This window comes from Borostomias antarcticus (assembly GCF_949987555.1).
Source record: "Borostomias antarcticus genome assembly, chromosome: 29".
Classification (NCBI taxonomy): Eukaryota; Metazoa; Chordata; class Actinopteri; order Stomiiformes; family Stomiidae; genus Borostomias; species Borostomias antarcticus.
In genome coordinates this window covers 1,128,135-1,139,382 of record NC_140262.1, presented here as the reverse complement: position 1 = coordinate 1,139,382, position 11,248 = coordinate 1,128,135, and positions in this window count along the sequence as shown.

The window sequence follows — 11,248 nt, the reverse complement described above, 5'->3', positions numbered from 1 at the left end:
GGGTGCTGCTCTTGCATAAACATCCCCACTTCGAGGAAGAACACACACTCCAGATGGACCCGTTAGCTGGGCCCTGGCTGGTTCATCATGGACTAGAATATGTTTACAAAGCGCAGGGGGGGATTTCCTACATGGACCCCAGAGCGAGGTGTCTGAGCATTTATGCCATTCGTTGAGGACAGGACTAGCATGGAGGAGATGTTACTGTACGCAGCATGATACTGTACATCTGAGATCCCTCCTCGAGACGCTCCATGAAATTAATTACCAAGCAACGCCATTCTTTGCGCAATACACGATACTTACTAAGCAATCATCTCGTACGTAATCGTCACAGTCTGGGAAAGGAGTTGAGCTATCTATGTGAAGTGATCGTGCTTATGTCATGCTTCGGCATATGTCTTATGTCACGCTTACGGACCTGTGATGTCATAACGCGTGACCTAAGCTTCATCATAGCCGATTAGCCGGCCAGGGCCTGGAGTCTGAAGGAGAGGAACAGGAAGATTCAAGCTTCAGTTTGTTCTGACCAGTGCTGTCTGACCAGTGCTGACTTAACGACCGGCGAAGCAATATGACATCATCATACATGGATGCTTTGGAGAGCTAGAGGACTTCAGCCTTGGGCTGCACGATTATGACAAAACATAATAATTGCGATTATTTGCTTCAAAATGGTAATTGCGATGAATAATTGTGATTAATATTTAATATATAATTATAATATATAAGGGACATTGATCCCTTTCTTGCTACTAACTCACTGACCTCGTTTTCGCTCATTTTTTCACTACTCATGGCTGCAGGTACTCTTGTGACACTTGTCTTGCCCTACTGCTATCTGTCTTCTCAGTGAAATTGCTGCGCACAGCGCACTCAGCGGGAACGCACGTGATTGGTCAGACAGCATAAGCGCCTGTGATTCGTCCGTGTAGTCCTAGCACACTCAATTCAAAGCAAAATTATGAATCACATTAACTGCGGCCTTTTGCGATTAGTTAATCGCAGAAGTCATAATCGCGATTTCTATTAATTCACGATTAATTGTGCAGCCCTACTTCAGCCTTGAGGCAGGTTGGTGGATTATACCCACTAAGACGGAGGCCTCCAGAAGTGACATTCAAAAGTAAGAGCATGCAGTTGTTCAGGCTTCGCACGGTATTCACATTCATGCCAGGTAATTAGGCCAATCCAGGCGTTCGACCAATGAGCATCAATCAATCAATCAATCAAAGCTTTATTTGTATAGCGTATTTCATACCCAGAGGCAACACAATGCGCTTTACAGAGAACAAGGGAGGTGGGCATACGACCCACTCTCTACATATTCCAGAGGGAAGCAAAAAAACAGTAATCACCCGGGGGCCAGATAAGTAAAGTAAAAATTCTTCCCTGACCCCTCTCAACAAGGCGATCGAGCAAGCTCCAGGAGTATGTTTGTCTACCGGAACTACTAAGAACATTTATAAAGCAATACATTGCATTAAATTACATTTCAGTGAGAGAAGCTAAAAGCATCATAGGAGAGAGAATATTCTACGGACATGCTACATCATCCACAGCAGACACGGGGGTATCTATCGGAACACAGGGGTATCTATCGGAACACAGGGGTATATATCAGACTCCGGGAGGTCTGCTGGTGACAGTGGGGCATCCACTAGACCTGGTTAGAAGATAGGAGGGAGAGAGAGAGGCACTAGGGAGAGGGAAGGCAGAGGGAAGGCATGCGCACGCTCTCCGCCTCTCGCCGTCTTCCTCTCTCTCTTTCCTCCCCCTCTCTCTAAACAAAAGAGGGCCGTCCACAAGCCCACCATCACTCTTCTCTCCCTTTAGAACAGACGACAAAGAGGAGAGCCAGTCCCTTCGAATGCCATGTTGGTTTGAGGCCTTCTTCTACTCCTCCTCATCATGAGCACGTTTCCCAGCATGCATGTGGAGTGACTGGGACAGGGTTAGTGTGGTGAATGTGAGGATGAGGTTCTCAGATTGTTAGGGTGTGAGACTCGGAGAAGGAACTTGTCTCTTGCTGCATCGGTCTGTCCGTCTGTCTGTCCGTGGATTCGTCTGTCCGTCTGTCTGTCTGACTCTGTTTGCCTGTCTGTCTGCCTGACTCTGTTTGCCTGTCTGTCTGCCTGACTCTGTTTGCCTGTCTGTCTGCCTGACTCTGTTTGCCTGTCTGTCTGACTCTGTTTGCCTGTCTGTCTGTCTGACTCTCTTTGCCTGTCTGTCTGCCTGACTCTGTTTGCCTGTCTGTCTGACTCTGTTTGCCTTTCTGTCTGACTCTGTTTGCCTGTCTGTCTGTCTGACTCTGTTTGCCTGTCTGTCTGTCTGACTCTGTTTGCCTGTCTGTCTGACTCTGTTTGCCTGTCTGTCTGACTCTGTTTGCCTGTCTGTCTGCCTGTCCGTTCATCTGTCCGTCTGTCTGTCTGCCTGCCTGTCTGTCCGTCTGCTGCTTGCCTGTGTACATGTCTCTCAATCAACATCACAGGGTATGTGACTCATCTTGACATTGACGTCATGTCAACTCTGTACTATCTCTGATAGTCAGTTGGGTGGGCTGTTCCTTCAGTGTGCTTTAAAATTAACCAGTTCTCAGTCTTCACATACAATCAGAAAATTCCATTCCTCCTGAAGGAGAATGTTGGTTTTCTTTTTCTCTTTTTGCTAATTCCTTTTACTTTTCATCCGAAGTAGCTGATGTGTTGCTCTCAGAGGAACGCAGGGAATGTTCTAGTCTTAAATCCATGTAAGACCTGTCGAGACCTCGGCCAGAAAGGTTGTTACGTAAGCTAAAGCAATACCATAAAACAGATTATGACAATGGGGTGCAGTATCTGCTAGCTTCATCTCTGATGCCCTAACCCATAACTGGCTTGGTGTGGAGTGGACTGTGGAGTTCTCAAAGTCCTGGCTGGCAAGGACCCTGTTGAAAAGATGGGCCAGCACTAACTGTATTGTGATTGTTGTATGTTCTACCTTTTGGGAAGACTTGTACAAAGTTGTGTTATTGGGGAAATTAGGTATGCCTAGGGTTGCAAAATTCCGGGAATATTCAAGGTTGGAAACTTTCCATGGGAATTAAAGGGAATTTATTGGAATTAACGGGAATTAATGGGAATTAACGGGGATTAACGGGAATTAATGGGAATTAACGGGAATTTACTGGGAATTTGGAGGTTATTTATACCAACTGTATTTATCTTGTCATAAGCAGACATAAATATAAACATTTTGCTTTGTCATAAGCAGACATGCAGGCAAACATTTCTAATACAATTTTTTTTAAATACATTTTTTGCTAAATCTATTTGTGAGTAGGACTTTAATGGATTCTGCAGCCCTCTTAGTGTGCAGGATGCTAGGAATTAGCTGTGCATGTGATGGAAGAATGTATAGTACAGGATTGAAATTCAACTGAATTTGCATTAAATCCAGTTGTTTTAACCAAGATCATGCTGCAAGATCTAGAATTGCATGCAATGTTTTTTCCCCATCTAGGCTCCATTTAAATTCCCTGTTATATGGGTCTGCGATGGTGTAGCGGTCTAATGCATCGTGCTCCGGTGCAGCTGCCCACCGGAAACCGGTGGCCTCGCCAGATCCGAGTATGGCCCGATCCCAGAGGGAGGGGCCTATTGGGCCGCCTCTCCCTGAGGGTGGTTAGTTTAATCTCTGTTTGAGAGTTTGTCACACAACAGCAACCCTGTCTGATGTTGGAATTATGGTCGTGAGCTGAGATAGTCATGGAGTTGTCTCTCCCTTTCGCGTTGCCAACCGGCCGGGTTGTGTGACGAATCCTCAACAGTTAGAAGGGGGTAATTGGACACTAGGTCAGGATTAATTGGCTACCAAATTGGATGAAAATGGGATATAGAATCCTAAAATAAAATTTTAAAATGTTGAAAAAAAGCAGTTATAGGCTACAAAAAAAAGGTCAACATTTCCAAAATTCCCAAGCTTAACTTCCCATGGTAAATTTCCGGAACTTTTCCACCTCTTTGCAACGCTAGGTATGGTACAGTAGTATACGAGTATGCACAGAAGTATATGAGTATGCCACAGAAGTATATGAGTATGCCACAGTATTATATGAGTATGCACAGTAGTATATGAGTATGCACAGTAGTATATGAGTATGCACAGTAGTATATGAGTATGCACAGTAGTATAGTATGCACAGTAGTATATGAGTATGCACAGTAGTATAGTATGCACAGTAGTATATGAGTATGCACGTATGTTACCATTGATTCCACAGACTATATTGACCACTAGGAGTATCAATAAAAAATGTGAAACATTTATCATCGTTTGAATCTCACACCCAGGGTGTCAAACCCCACCAAAACACAACACCAATTTACTCTTGTCAAGCCCTGATACATGATACTGAAGCAAACTCTTATAAATAATTCAGAATTTCAGCCGATACTGTTGGTCCAATCAGACAGTCTCTTCTCTAATTATCTGTGGTTGTCAACAGTAGAGTCCTATGGTTACTGTAACACTGGGCCTAGCCTATACCATTACACTGTGGGCCTAGCCTATACCATTACACTGTGGGCCTAGCCTATACCATTACACTGCGGCCCTCCTATAGGGCCCTCTAACTACCAGGGCCCCCGGCCCTCCTATAGGGCCCTATGACTACCAGGGCCCCCGGCCCTCCTATAGGGCCCTCTGACTACCAGGGCCCCCAGCCCTCCTATAGGGCCCTCTAACTACCAGGGCCCCCAGCCCTCCTATAGGGCCCTCTGACTACCAGGGCCCCCGGCCCTCCTATAGGGCCCTCTGACTACCAGGGCCCCCAGCCCTCTACTGGACCCTCTTACTACCAATGCCACCGTCTCAGGCCCTCTGACTAGAAGAGGCCCCCGGACGTTCAACTACCCGTACCACACAGGTAGTTGAAGGGCTGGGGGTCCTAGTAGTCATAGGGCTCTATAGAGGGCCAGGGGCCCTGGTAATCAGAGGGCCCTACAGAATGGGCATCAACAACAACAAAAAAAGATTGTTGATGCGCTTCGCGAACTGCCCTGGGCGCCAGCCCCATTTGCCCGGTCCATAATCCATCTCTGATCAACGAGCTATCTAGCTGTCTAATGGTTGTTCTGTATGTAAGCCTACGCTTGGAAAAGTAAAACAGTCATTTATCCTCTTGCGCTGCCAAACGCCCACTTGCTCAGCTGTGATCCTTATCGACGGGCGAAACGGGAGCGTTTTGAGTTGCATAAACATGGAACATCATCTTATAGCTCAGAATTTGATTTTAGGATTGTCTAGCGCTCTCTTCCGACCAAGTCCCACAGGCCTACAGTATGTGACCGTCAATTCGCACTGTCCCCTCATGATTTAATCAGGTTCGAGAGCGTGAACTGGAGAAAGCAGGCGGCAGGGCCCAGGGGCAGTCCAGTGTGTTGTGTAGTGGTGCTGACTGCCCTATCATTTGTTCTGGTTGTGTCAGCTTTAATATTGTATTCTTAATTCTGGCTTGTGCCTCAGATAGCATTGTTCTCCTTCTCTTCGTGCGTCAACTGTCCCTACTTGACTATTGTTATTATTTCCAAGTTGATAACTATTAACTAGGCTATGTCCATTATGATATGCCTAGGCCTACTATAGGCTATAACTCAAACTCGTAAAACACCTGTTTGATTGTTATTAAACACAGAGTTACAGTGTAGGCCTATTCCTAGAGTTTTTTTCCCCCAAAAAAGCCTCCGGATCTGCCTATTACACTAGAACGCAACTCCAGATTTCTAGCGCCAAAACGTGGCTCGGGTCATATCCAAAGGCCCCCGGGTTCGAGGGAGGTTGGTTTTGGCTGGGGTAACTGCTCAAGGGCCCTTCTGGTGCCTAGAAACCTCCGGTGCGCGCGATAGAAGCGGCTCCCACGCACGCTGTGAGTGCGTGCTTCTGGCTCTGGCATACCCGGTGCCAGCACCCACCCTGGGGCACCAAACCCAAACCCAAACCCAAATCCAGGACCATATCGGCAGACTACAGTAGCCTGCATAACTTATGGAAAGGGGTAGGCTATTGTTTCAGGCCTGTAGGCTATGATGGCTTTAGTCATAAATATACACTCTTAATACGAGACAAAAACGGCAAAGCTTTGGATAAGATCAAACATTAAATGTAGGCTACACTATAGGCTACACTACAGTAGGTTTGAGGAAGGCTTGAATGTCTGCCTTCTCGTTTTGGCCAACTATATGTCGTTGTTTCTCACTTAGCTGTCAGTGTCTGAGGGGTTTCCTTTCTTACGGGACTGGTGACATAGACTAGGTGACAGGTGATGGACAATCTGACACTTTGGTGGTTTACTACTTGGCACAATACACAACCAGCATCTATAATTTAGACAGGCCACGTCCACTCCTCTTTGCCCCACAGAATCAATGCATTTATGGTTGTTTTGAGAAGCAGGCCCTATAGAAAAGTAGCAATATTATATGTTCTGCTCAAAAAAGTAAAGTGTATGGAACCCGCAGTGCAACATTTCACAAACATGTCATGTCTGTCTGTCTGTCTGTCTGTCTGTCTGTCTGCCTGTCTGTCATGCCTGTCTGTCTGTCTCTGTCATGCCTGTCTGTCTGTCTGTCTGTCTGTCTGCCTGCCTGCCTGCCTGTCTGTCTGTCTGTCTGTCTCTGGGTATCCAACAGGTAACTTTTACACATCATCATGTGACGACTATGAAACCCGACTCTGCCGACCCTACCCTTAAGATTTAGCCATGAAAGTTACTAAAGTAAAGTAGGCTATTTGTGCATATCTTACCTGTGTAGTCTGTGATTGTGTTGAAAGGGTTAAATAGAGCCGTTATAATCCACTCGGACGGCAGAGTTGAACTTTCGGTTCGTACTTTCTGTCTTGCGTTTAATTCCCTCGCCTCCGGGCTTCCGTATTTGAGCGGTTATAACCACCGCCTTCTAGCAGAACTATGCATTTTCTTTACAAAAATGTCTACTGAGTGACTCTAACAGAGTAGGAGCACACTGTCTACAGCTGCTCACCACTATAATGTCATTGTCGCGTCTGAATCAGCTGTCATCTGAAGCCACCCTCCGGTCTGCCCATTAACAACAGCACCACCTCCTCTCTCCGACAGGGACCCGAGGGCTGCCTTCGCTGTGCCTGAATGAAAATCAAGAAGTTGTGCCTGAGGATGCCTGGCCATGTGCCTAGCAACCAAAAATAACAAGGCACTAGGATGTTTACAGTTAGTTACAAGTAGTCCTATAGGCTATATCTGCAACCTTGATCTAGGCTACATAGGCTAAACATACAAATCTTCCATATCGACATTTGCCTATTTCAGGTGAATTTGAATTTTTAGAAGTGATCCAACACTTGAATGTGTTATTCAGAATCCTGAATCTGGAGTCACGTGGGAGATCTTGGCTGCCCCAGATTCTCTCTGAGGTGGAATGCACTATAACCTAATATGATATAATAAACTTATTAAAGCCTCGGGACCAGGTTAATTTGTGACCAACTTTTCATACACTGAATCATTTTGACCCTCAGTTCACCCATTTTGCACTCAACAGTGTTCTTTTCCCAATAGACACAGGTCAGCACATGTCGTGGCTGCCCACCCCACACAGGTGCAGACACAAAGTGAGCAAGCTTCTAACTAGTTTTACATTGACATCTAGCAAAAGCTAAAAAAAAATAAAATATTTATCGGCTTTCAACTGAGACCATATGCTTGTAGGCTACTGTATGTTTATTAATCTGGAATAACATGGAATTTCAGTGTATTCAAGACAGACATAACATGGCCAACAAATAAAACCAACCACTTATAGCTGGTGGCCCAACATGATTTCAATTAGATTAGCTTTTTGTAATGTCTTCTTTTTAATCCATCTTTCTTCAGAATCATACACAATGCAGCCTATTTTAAGAGATGAAGCAGAAATAGATACTGTAGATCTGAGAGAGATTATTGCAAACAGAACCGTTTCCACTGAGGGAAAGAGAATAGAGAATTCTTCAGGTTCTGTATCTCCCTCTCTGTCTCTTTGTCTAATCTTGGCAGGATGTCCACAGGGGATACTTAAGACAACAGGAAAGCTAGCTTTAGAAGATGAATATCATAGTGATTGCAGCTTTAATTTAGGTTTCAAGAGAATTATATGCTACTGATCTCAGGAAGTTGTTCTGACACGTGGATATAAGAAGAAGAAGAAAGTGTGTGTGTGTGGGGGGTGGGGGTGCCATCTGTATCTGCTGTGTCTGCAGTAATGATAGTTTCCTCATATCTACCAAACAATTGGAGGAAGCAGCCAGTGGAGGCCTTACCAGTGACGTGTTGACAGAGAAAGACATGTAAGACTGCAGAACATAAAAATAGAAGTTCATATGTAAGACTGTCGAAAACCAAAATAGAAGTTATGTACATAAACACATGACCATCATGATCACCATCATCTTTTAGTCATCTTTTAGTCACAGATTAGTGTCCCTACTAGTCTGACTTGTAGGTTTTGGGGAAGCCTCGTCGTTCGTTTAATACTGCACAATTCGTGGTGAAGGAATCTGATTGGTCAGATAGCTGCTGTCAGCCCAATCAGATGTTCCCCCCCCTATCACCGATTGGTGATGAGTGCAGCCAGACCTTTCTCCAGCGCTGGCACAGTGTAAATGAAGTGTGGAAATAGGTCTCGCTATGGGAGACTAGTGTACTACCAGCAATGTTTAAGGCTTACAGTATCCATCTAAGAGGAACAGGTAAGATTGTTCCTAATTCTGATATTACTTGACCTGGACAAATTACTTTACCCAACAGCCTGTTTTTTTTTCTGAATGTGATATTACTACAGAATATTATAGGCCTGATTGACCACTTAGTGTAGCCTATCTAATAATCAGCCTATTATATATTCTCAACACCACAAAGTCCTCTTACATGACCCTTGACCTTGTTGACTCATGTACACACGCTTTTTGTGGGTTGGGTTGAGTGAAAGGCACACACACACACACACACACACACACACACACACACACACACATACCTTTTAATTTCAGCTGACAGTCACACAGTGCTCTCTGTAGTACAATATTGTAGCGTACCGTAAATGCTGAGTCAATGAGTATGGGTCATGTAGTAGGGGAGGTTTGGCATCAAACTGGCATAGTGTGGGCCCCATTGACGCGACTGGGGACAATCATTTGGCCGTGCATTCACACACACACACACACACACACACACACACACACACACACACACGCTTACGCTAAACAGCCCACACTCTCTCTGAGAAAACTCCAGAGCATTGGGACTATGAAACACACACACTGTTCTCCTCCTACAGTGGGGCTTTCATTGAAAAAGACCATGTGGGTCTTTTGTTAAAAGGCCAGTGTCACACTCTGTTTGAATAGAAACGTAATGATTGTTCATTGTCATATCAGCTGTGTCTTACAGGAGTAGGATGCAATGGAAATTAACCAGTCATTGAGTCCAGTCGGTCTAGACAACTGTAAATGTATGACTAATACATGCATCAGTGGAAAACAAAAAATCCATTTGCTTTTGAGATAATGTTAATATGTGGCGCAGTCATCTGTACATTTTCCACAAAAACTTTCCCCACATAAGCAGCACACAAATTACACAGAACAATTGAAACAATAATACAAATCAATGATTTTCGAATGTACTCTTGCACTATTGGAGATGATTTATGTATGATTCACATAATTTCACGTTTCATGTTCTAAACGGCTCAAATCAGAAATGTGGCATCATTACTGTATATCTCAGGACGTCCATTGCCGTTGTTTTGGTTACACTGTACAGTATATTAATAAAATGGTGTTGCAGTTTATTTATTTTTTTAAACTAATTTGAATAGTTCAAATAAGCAGTTTTAATGTGCAAACTAATGGCTGGTGTCTTATTTTCAAACCTCTTTGATGGAGTTACAGTATGAATATACCCCACAGAGCTCCTGATATAGGTACAGTATGAATATACCCCCCAGAGCTCCTGATATAGGTACAGTATGAATATACCCCACAGAGCTCCTGATATAGGTACAGTATGAGTATAACCCCCAGAGCTCCTGATATAGGTACAGTATGAATATACCCCCCAGAGCTCCTGATATAGGTACAGTATGAATATACCCCCCAGAGCTCCTGATATAGGTACAGTATGAATATACCCCCAGTCAGACCTCCTGATATACAGTAGGTACAGTCTGAGTATAACCCCCAGAGCTCCTGATGGAGTTACAGTCTGAGTATAACCCACAGTTACAGTACACCCCCAGTCAGAGTCCCTGTGTAGCACACATTTCCTCTTTCCTGTTGTTCAGTGTCCTACAGTATTGTCAGAATGTGAGTGTTTTTGAGGCGGGGCGTCAGGAAAAACCAGTGGAAAACTCTCTGTTGACAGACTGGGCTCTGTGTTACTGTCCTGCTAGAGTACAGTACATTGATCATAGAACAAACCCACGCTGGAAGGAAATTGAAGCACTTTTGAATTCACAGACTTCTATGGTTACTGTATGGACCGTCCATGAAACCAAATGTCATTGGGTAAATATACTGTATACAGTATATATACCTATCTCTAGCTAGGGTAACCCCTAGATATATGTTGATTGAAGCTATAACTATAGGCTATACTACCCTGATCTGGGCTTTAACATTGATTCCTCCAGTGTCCCCATGCAGTGTGGATTGTGCTCTAAACAACACATATGTTGTTTAAAATGGAAGACCATATCAGGAGGCTACTGTACACCTTAACAAAGTTGCAAATTTGGGATGAATCGACAGGGGTATGCTTTGTTTTCACCCGATTAATGAGCCCAGAGGACTTCCTGATATCAAAACAAGCGCATCTCTTGTCCCTGTGATTAGATCAAATCTCTGCTTTTTGTGGGTTGGGTTGAGTGAAAGGCAATTTCATATGCTGTACAATACTGACACCTACTGTAGGGTCTGATCTTGGTCAAATCAGAAGTACCGCCACCGCATTCGTAGAATACTCAGTGATTATTAAGATTTTCCTGGAAAGGCAACTCTCAGTGAAATGAAGCTAAATTTATTATTTTGAGAACATTTAGGTGGTCAAAAGGAGTATTCTCTCTTTTCAATCTCCTCCCCTCATCCATCTCTCTCTCTCTCTCTCCCTCTTCTAGCTACACAAATCTCTCTCTCTGTTTATTTCTCTCCATTTCTCTTTTTTTTCTCTCCATAATTATTATTATCTTCCTTTTCT